Source organism: Diceros bicornis, chromosome 23 (assembly GCF_020826845.1).
Source record: "Diceros bicornis minor isolate mBicDic1 chromosome 23, mDicBic1.mat.cur, whole genome shotgun sequence".
NCBI classification, from domain to species: Eukaryota; Metazoa; Chordata; class Mammalia; order Perissodactyla; family Rhinocerotidae; genus Diceros; species Diceros bicornis.
Genome location: NC_080762.1, coordinates 20581294 through 20591166, shown reverse-complemented (window position 1 = coordinate 20591166; position 9873 = coordinate 20581294).

Sequence of the window (9873 nt, the reverse complement as noted above, 5' to 3'; positions counted from 1 at the left end):
TTAGATTAAAGTTAGTGCAACTTGTCGTTTTGATTGCCCATCTGAACTTGTGGTCACTACTAGTGATGGGACATACATACATCAAGCACTCTCAAATTAAAAGAATAATGAGAAATCATTTTTACCTATCAGATGTCAAAGATTAATAGTGAGAGTGAAGATATGGAGAAATAGATATCCTCATATACATGTTTTAGAAGGATCCTTTGGTAACATCTATAAAAATCAGAAATGCACATACCATTTTCCCCAGCCTTTCACTTGTAAGAAAGTGAAATTAATCTTAATCCCACAGAATAACTATTACACGCACACATGAAATATATGAATAGGCACGTCCCTTTTAGTATTGTTTCTAATAGAAAACTTTTCATCTAAAATGTTTGGAATTAACTTCAATATTCATTACTAGAGTACTCTTTAAAAAATTATGTATACATATTTAACAAAATATTAGACATTTAAAAATAATGAGAAAAATCTTGAAAAATATACACACAGAAAAGAATACTAAGAGATATTTTATGCGAAAAAGCAAAATATAAAATGGTGTATATATATTTTTTCATTAATTTTGAAAAATATACATATATGCCTGTTTTGCCATGAAGAATTTCTTGGTGGACATACTAAGACTATTGGTTATTTGGGGATATAAGACTGAGTTTCCAGAGTAGCAAGTGTGTTCATTTATTCATCTGAAATCCTTTGATACAGTTTGTCTTTATCATGAGCACAAGCTATCTGAATACTTACTATATACATATATATAAATATATCTTTAAAAGTCTTCTCAGAGTTGAGGCTATTCTCAGAATTGGGAAGAAAATACTACATTTGAAGAATACAAGTTCATGACTTAGGTTGTAATATACCCATTAATTTCTCTTTACATATGTGATAAATTGATCGCATTAATGGCCTCGAGTGCATAAGATGGAGATTCATTAGTGATTTTTTTTCTCCAAACAGTAGCAATAAAAAAAAAAAGGTTCTTATGAGACGATCTCAATAAGCATTAGAAGATAAGTTTGCAATTAATTCAGGAATAGTTGCTATCGCCCTATATTAATACTGGATGCAGATACAACTACAAAAATTAGGAGGAATTAGGAAATCTGCACGAGAAAAGCCCAAATACAATCATTAATTTTATCCACTGTTGGTACAAAAGGAACTTTGGCTTGCATGTTGATTTAAGATTCTTTGTGCCAATGAAGTATAACCAAGCGTGGCAAGTCACCGATTTATCAATTTTTCCTGCAAGAAAAGAAAAACAATGTATCATCACAATATCTCTACCGAGATCCCCAGAGGAATTCTCATTTCAACTCCTTAGCAAAGAAAACGAACACAATAACTGTATCCTCCCCAAACACGTTGTCCTCTTTTACAACAGCGGACAGCATTCTTCAAAGGATTGATGTAATGGATACAAAATTTCTGAATCACTTTTCTTTTGAGGATATTTCACAATAAGGTGACATTCTAATTTTACTGATGTTTTCTTATAAATTAACTAAGAACTAATATTAATCTTCATTCCCATTAATATAACAGGGAATGAAACATAAAACCCAAACCATGAACTTCCTGTGGAGCTTTTGTATTTAGTGTCTACAATATATACTATATATAATATGTGGTAATGTCTGTAGTATATATCATATATTATTTAGAGTCTGTAATACCATAAGGGAAAAGCTTCCGGAACCCTAACAATCAAAGATGCTAGGTCTGGGCGGGCAGGCCCCGTGGCTTAGCAGTTAAGTGCGCGCGCTCCGCTCCTGGTGGCCCGGGTTCGGATCGGGACGCCCACTGTCGCACCTCTTCTCTGGCCATGCTGAGGCCGTGTCCCACGTACAGCAACTAGAAGGATGTGCAACTATGACATGCAAGTATCTACTGGGGCTTTGGAGAGAAAAAGGAAAAAAAAAAAAAAGGAGGAGGATTGGCAATAGATGTTAGCTCAAAGCCGGTCTTCCTCAGCAAAAAGAGGAGGATTGGCATGGATGTTAGCTCAGGGCTGATCTTCTTCACAAAAAATTAAAAAAAAAAGATGCTAGGTCTGTATGCTGGGAAGTATTAGTTGGGAATATATGGTCCTGTTTGGGGGAAGAAAGAAATCTCTCCGGTTTGAGACCTTGTTTTATTCTTCTGTGTTTCTGCTCCAGGGACCAGTGTTGTGCCTGGTTTGTAGAAGACGCTCAAGTCATGCTAGTGGAATGAACCAATGGTATTTACTTAATTAGGAAATTGAAAGAGGTCTTTTTTTTCCTCTTATTTTGTTGTGACGTGGACACAACCAATGGGAGACCTTTTCTGAGATGAGATGCTGGTAGCAATATTGAGAATAAATCCATTAAAGGTACAAGGAAAGCGATAGATAGGAATCTCTAGTTAGTACAAAACTAGTTTATCATCTGAACATTCCAATCCTTACTCTTACTCTAGCTTTCTTTCCCCGCACTATGCTATTTTAATTTCATTAAGGTTCTTGTAATTTGGTTTTTGTATATATATAAGTGAATATAAACAACAAAGGCTCTCTTTAAGTCGCATTGTGGGGGTTCAACAGTAGAATTGGCCAGGAGGACTGATTTGAGGGCAGGGAGGGTGGTAACACTTCAGTGCCTTACAGGGCAGGAATTCTGAATGTCACCAAGGTAGAACCCTTAATGACTAAGAGGCAAGAAAGACCCTCAAGGGTTTAGAAGGAGGTGCTGAAGGGTGTCATCTCACTGTATGTTTGCAAATCACAGGTAAGTAGATTAAAAAGTTCTACGATTTTCTACATACAAGATGAACAGGCAACTGTTTAGCTGTTTAACAAGTCTCACTCTTCAGTACATAAAACACCTCATCTTAACAATGAAAAGATGAGAATATATATGACAGTACTCACATTTTAATTAACTAATACTTAATGGAACGTCTTCCAGAGGAATAAATTAGATTCATCATTCAAAGCCTAAGATATACTATTTCAACAGATACCAAAAAAATATCCCTAATAAGAAAAAAAGAAAGTGTCTTCCAAAGTTAGAAACAAATCTGGATTCACTTGGATTTAGAAAGCCTTATATTTTAGTTCATTATCACTTTCAAAATCACGTTGAGTAGTTTTTCTGGAGAAAAAAATATTTTTAGGTTTCTTCGTATGTGAAAAATAAACAAATCAACACAGAAAGGTACAAAAAGAAAACAAGAACAAAAATATGGCCCTCAAATTTCTTGGAAGCTAATTAGCTTTAAAAAATAAGGTGTTTTGAACTACTGAGAAAGCATGAGATTCAGAAACAATGGCTCTATTCTGAAAATGGAACCAATTATTTATAATTCTTATACTATGCTTTTATGTAGGCATTATAAATATGAAGTCTTTAGTATACAGTACTTATTATCTAGAAATAGTGAATTCCTCTAGAGATAGCAAGTTAAAGTATCTTGCGGAAAAGCCAAAAGTTATTTTTCACATTTTTACATTTATCAAGTCTTTCAAATCTATTCATATTGGGAGATATGAATCTTACAACCAGGATGGTGGCAATTTCGTTGACTTGGTCATTTTTAAGCCACTTTTAATCCATCTCATACTCTAAATTTATCGCATCTATTTTCTGACTTTATAAAATTTATTTAAACTATTGTTCTATTGTTTTCTTCTAATAAAAGCATGTTTAATAGAATTTCATATAACCTTACCCATTAAGAAAAAAATTTAACTGCTAATAAAGCAAATATTTCAAACAATATTAACTTTTGGAATATACATTTTAAAATTAAATAGTAAAAACTGATATTTTTTAGCAGTGAAAATTTTTTCCATTTGAAAGTGCCTTTCTTCTTCATGCATATTCTAAGGAGTTTCACTACTTAATACTATAGAATTTGCGCTTTATGTTATTACTAAGCTCACCTCAGTAAAGTCCGAGGAGAATGGTCTGCATTTTATCAGTGATTTAAGAGAAAAATTCAGTACTTTATTTGTAATGCTAAGAGTCAGCTAAATTACAGTTGAAGATTTTTTTTTTCCACAGCAAGTTTCAACTTGGTGGTGGTGTTGAATCTAATTTGTTTTAACTACATGGTCATCAGGTCTTCAGGAGCACATCATTCTCGTGAGGAAAATAATTTCAGGACTATTTTGGAATTATTAGGCAGCCGGAAGCTGTGCGGGCCTGACAGGGGCTCCGTGGACCATCACGTGACATGATGGCAGAGTGGTGTCTTGCAGTGATGGTCTTAAACCTGATTACTAATTGAGGGGGAAAAATCTGCAGAGAACAGTTTGGAAGATAACAATTTTTGTTCATTTTTTGTCTCCAAATTATTTAAGCCAAAATCATTTTAAGATATTCGATATTTTCGGTAGAGGAAATGCTTTTTAGCCAGTGCTCAGGGGATATTTGAATTCATGTGATGATACCAAGAGGCATAACTGGCCTTCAACCTTGAACCACTGTGATTATCACCAATAGTAACTGAGTTGTGCCACAGTAAGCACTCTGAAAATTGTTGGCTGTTAGGTTGTTCCTATACAACTTCTTTTATTAATTGATATCAACTAGTCCTTAGGATAACTTAGCATTGATGGGAACCCATTGAAAATAGTATTTTAATATGAGATATACATCTGCGTCTTTTTATTATTATCTTTGTGTGTGTGAGGAGGATCAGCCCTGTGCTAACATCTGCCAATCCTCCTCTTCTTTTGCTGAGGAATACTGGCCCTGGGCTAACATCCATGCCCTTCTTTCTCTACTTTATATGGGACACCGCCACAGCCTGGTTTGCCAAGCGGTGTGACGCTGTGCGCCCGGGATCCGAACCAGCGAACCCTGGGCCGCCGCAGCGGAGCATGCACACTTAACCGCTTGCGCCACCGGGCCAGCCCCTCATCTGGATCTTTTTAAATTGTCATTATATCCTACTTGTTATCTCATATACCCAACCACTAACCTGGTTTGGACAATTCTTTTTTGAAATATAACTCAAATTTGTACTTGATTCTCTACTGATACTATCACAATCCTAAAACAGACTGTCATGAGCAACTAATAGTAACTCCCTACTATTGAATGTCTCCTGTATGCCAACTTTTTCCCCATTATTCATTTGATTCTCAGAACCACCCCTCTAGGCAGCATTTTTGTAATAATAGCACATACTTAATACAGACATGCACCACGTAATGACATTTTCGTTAACAATGGACTGCATATAGGACAGTGGTCCCATAAGATTAGTACCATATAGCCTAGGTGTGTAGCAGGCTATACCATCTAAGTTTGTTTAAGTACGCTCTATAATGTTGGCACAACAAAGATATCGCCTAATGATGCATTTCTCGGAACGTATCCCCATCGCTAAGCAACACATGACTGCAGGGGTGTGTGGCTGTTAAATAAGATTATCTATAAAAAGCACTTAGCTGAGTCATCCAGAAATGGTAAGCACTCCATAAATGTTACCCATCATCACCAGTTGTCACTGTCCTCATTACCGTTGCCATGTTACACACAGGGAAACTAAGGTTCTAAGAGGCTAAGGTTTTCAAGGTCAAACAGCTACAAACTAACAGAGTCAGAATTTGAACCCAGATCTGCATGAATCAAAACTCCTATTCTAAATGCCTATCACACCTTGTTACTCTGCTTTTAATTTCTCTTAATAATTCTACAAATACATATAATGCAATTTATATTGGCAAGAAATGGTGAAAATATGCAACAGATACATTCCTTGCTTCAAGGAGCTTATAGTCGACTTGGGGGTATAACCATAAACATGCATACACTAAAATATTCTACAGACTAAAGTGGCAAGCCAGTGACTTTTAAATACAGAGAAAATACTAAATAATTAAATTTATGCATTGAAATATCTATAATGCAAAACAGCAAGTGAAAATACGTCATAAGAGAGTAAGCATAAATGTGGGAACTCAGAGGACGAAGATACAACTTCCAGAAGGGGAAAACAAGGAAGGCTTCAAGCAGGAGGCAATTTGCCTTTAGGGAGAGCCATTTTTCTATCTCTGCAGCAACCTATAGGCAGTTACTCAGTTCCCACGTCAACACTGCTTCAAGATCAGTGTTCCATCCTTACCACATTCATTATGTCACTTTGATGTTCAAGCGCCTACACTGGAAGTGTTATGGTATATGTCAGTCTGTAGAGAACTCGACCACTTCCGGCAAGCTCAGTAAGCTCCATGAATTTCTGTTACCTCCTCTGTAAAGTGAGAAAAGAAATAAGTTATAAGAATACACTCTCATGCCATTGGTATTAGTAGAAATTCTTAACGTCATCAGTTACAGCTAGTGAAAGTCATTTGGCAAGGTGAGTTAGAAAATACAAAATGGAGCGTAATGTACATTAGTAAATACATAAGGAGCACACGGCAAGTTTTCTAACTCCACTTCCAACTGCGATGACCTATTGAATATAATTCAAACCATGGAGTTTTTCTCAGTCAGAATGTTTTAGAATGTGGCTCTATTTTATCTCTTTCAATTATATTAGCTATGTCTCTTCATTGAATTGCTTCAATGAATTGCTATTCATTTTACTAGCCAGTCCGTTACATCTCCAAGAGCCATGATCATTACTATTGTGAGAACATTTCTTATGTTATTCACCGGCAGGTAATGCTATTCTTTCTCTTCTAACCAGACCAAGTCTTATTGATACAGATCACCATCTTCCACCATCAAGCTTTCACAACTCCTGCAAAAAATTGATCAGATGCGTTTCAAAATTCTTGTGACTTCTTTTTGTTTATACACATAATTTAGCATTATATTATGTTTCCACTTATTTGTTTCTAATTATTTTACACATTTATATCTTTTCTAGCAACAAAATTTAAACTCCATCATTTTAGCCTAATATAGACCTAGGAAATTTGTCACATATAACATAATTAAATATATTTTTTTAGTTATTTAATGATTATTATCTGGAAAAGCATAAAATATCCATTGATGTTGCTATGGATGGGGGAACAAACGGGATATCAGCCAATTTACCTGCAATATAGGTATAGTAGCTGGACAAAAATTATTCTGGGTGCTTAAATATCCAATATCTTGCACAGAGAAAGTGGTCAATGTAATAGATATTCATTCACTCACTTTTTAACTTGGAATACTTACTGAGAATCAATTAGGTACCTATCATTGAGTTAGAGACTACAGATATGACTCTAGCCCAACTCCTGATTCAAGGCTTATCTGGAGGTAAAAACAAGTAAAGGTATAATTGGAATTCAGTGTGATCGAGGTATGAACAGTGGGTAGGACAATATGTAACAGTTGGGACTGACTCAGACTTAGGGATTTAAGAAGTTTCCCTAGTGAAGGAACCTATAACCAGAGTTTCTAAAGAAAGAGATCTCTTATCAAAGTCCTATAGAATACAAAAAGAGATTATGCAAAACAAGCAGATTTGTCAGTAGTTCAACATGGCATACACACAGAATGACTGAGGATGGAAATGAGGAAAATAAATAAGGAGATGAAATGGGAAGAAATAATCTCAGCTTCTACTGGACCTAACAGGAGAGGATAAGAACATAGAATGTAATTCAGTAAACAACTGCTCTTGACTAAGTATCTAAGAACAAGGTAAATTAATTATCCATTTGATCAATTCTAGAGCATGTCTAAGAGACAAACACATTCTTATGCTGCATATTGACAAAGCCACAATATCTCCTATACTTGAACATTTTTCTATTTGGTGCTTCTCAAATTTAAAAGTAATTTTTATTTGTTTAAAAATAAATAAGTGTGCGTAATGGCAAAGCTACACATTTCCTCCCCACGTGAATACACCTTCCTTCTAGCTCATACAAATATGCATAAGGATATAGGCACAAAATAGGGCTTATGCTTGTTGACTTGATTTTTCCCACTTCATGTCTCATAGACACTCATATATCGGTACATTTAGATCTACTTTTATCCTTTATTCTAGCACGTTAAATTTTTATGTTTTGTGTTTTTTAATGAGGACTTTTTTATTGTCTTTTTCTTGATCTAATTTCAATTTCTATTCTTTACCAACATTCCCCTCCCTTCAACTCAAGTAACGTATGTTAATTTGTGTGTCCATGCGTGTGTGTATGACTAGTTTAATCTAATGGGTTGAATTCAGTGAGCAGATGAATGGATTTTCATTTCTTTATATTATTTCTTCTAAGTGGTATAATATTAATGTTTTGTTTGTCCAGCAATTTTCAAATATAATATTCAAAATGAATTTATATGTCAACTTTACTTTGTAAAGTATATATATCATACTAGGTATATATACTAGAGTTTTATATATATACTAGATATATATATCATACTACATACATATATGAGTTATATATATACACTAGATATATATATATAGATGCTTTACAAATTAAAGTTGACATATAAATTCATTTTGAATATTATATTTGAAACTTGCTGGACAAATAAAACACTAATATACTACTTTAAATATATATAAATATTATACCATTTTAAAGATAATATATAAACATATAATAGAAAAAATAGCATAAATAATAGTGTCTACTCTCAATTACCAAGCTATATGTGTGTGTATACATTTACCTTAGTGTCATTTTTCTTTAACATATTGATTTTCTTGAGAATGATACACTGTGGTAGTTTTTTAATATTTACTTCACAGCTCTCATTCCCCTGCTGAGTCCATTCTGAAGACTTAATCAATGCTGAAAGCAGAGATAATACACTTGCAATGTATTCAGATCAACACTTCCTTTCCTCTGACTTTTGGACTAATTACACTCATCATCCTTCTCTTTATGGACACTCTGAACTCAATAGTTCTGGGTGAATAGGTTTGTTTCCTTTTTTCTTTTCAATTTTCTGGATAGCTTTTCTTTTTCCATTCTTATTTCTGTCTTTTTTGAAAAACATAGCTATAAAGTACTCATATCACCTTACTTTTAAAGCACTTATTTTTAAATAGAGTACTATTTTTAATAGAATTTTAATAAAATTCAAATGTACTTCTATATCAGTGGTATAGAAACTGACTCATTTTTATCAAGTGCAGAGGTGCATTCATTGGCATTATTATTTTTAACTAAGATTTTGCTCATTCTTTTTTTTCCAGTTAGCTTCTTCATCTGATAGCTATACTTCCATTCTCTAAATTTAGAAAGTTGTTAAAAAGCCTCAATAGTTAAGAAAAATTGCTACTGCAAAGGAAATGTTGTCATTGTAAATCTTTTGTAATATTAATAATATCTGTAATAAAATAATAACTCCAACAAATATTTGCATATCTTTTTTTCATAGTGAAAAGTGTCAATCTGTTATGTCAGCAGATCCAAATAATCTTTGTAATGGAAAATCATCCTGAAGATATTAAAACTAAGAGTCACAAACATTAAAGGCACCAAAATAACTATTTAATAAGAGTGAAAAAGTCTAGAACATAGTATCCAAATCTCTAGGAATTTTTCTAGATAATTTCAAAATTCACCAAATCCTTTGCCTATAATAGCTTTCTTTGACAGGAAGCAGCTAAGAATATTTGAGGAAAATGTTTACATCCTTCCTAAAATATCTCTTAACTTTGCAACCAATTATGAAATTACAATACCCATATATAGGACCAATCAACGTACACTTAAAATAAAAAAAGTATGTATTGAGCACTTACTGTGTGACAAGCACTGTTCTAGCTGCCAGAGAATTTTTTAAATACAATTCTTTTACTCAAGGAAGTGACGATTTACTGGGGAATGTGGATCCATAAAAAAATAATTTTATATAGGTTGTAATAATATAATACAATACAGTAAGGCATCTGATAGAGGTACTCACCGGTGGTTTTGGA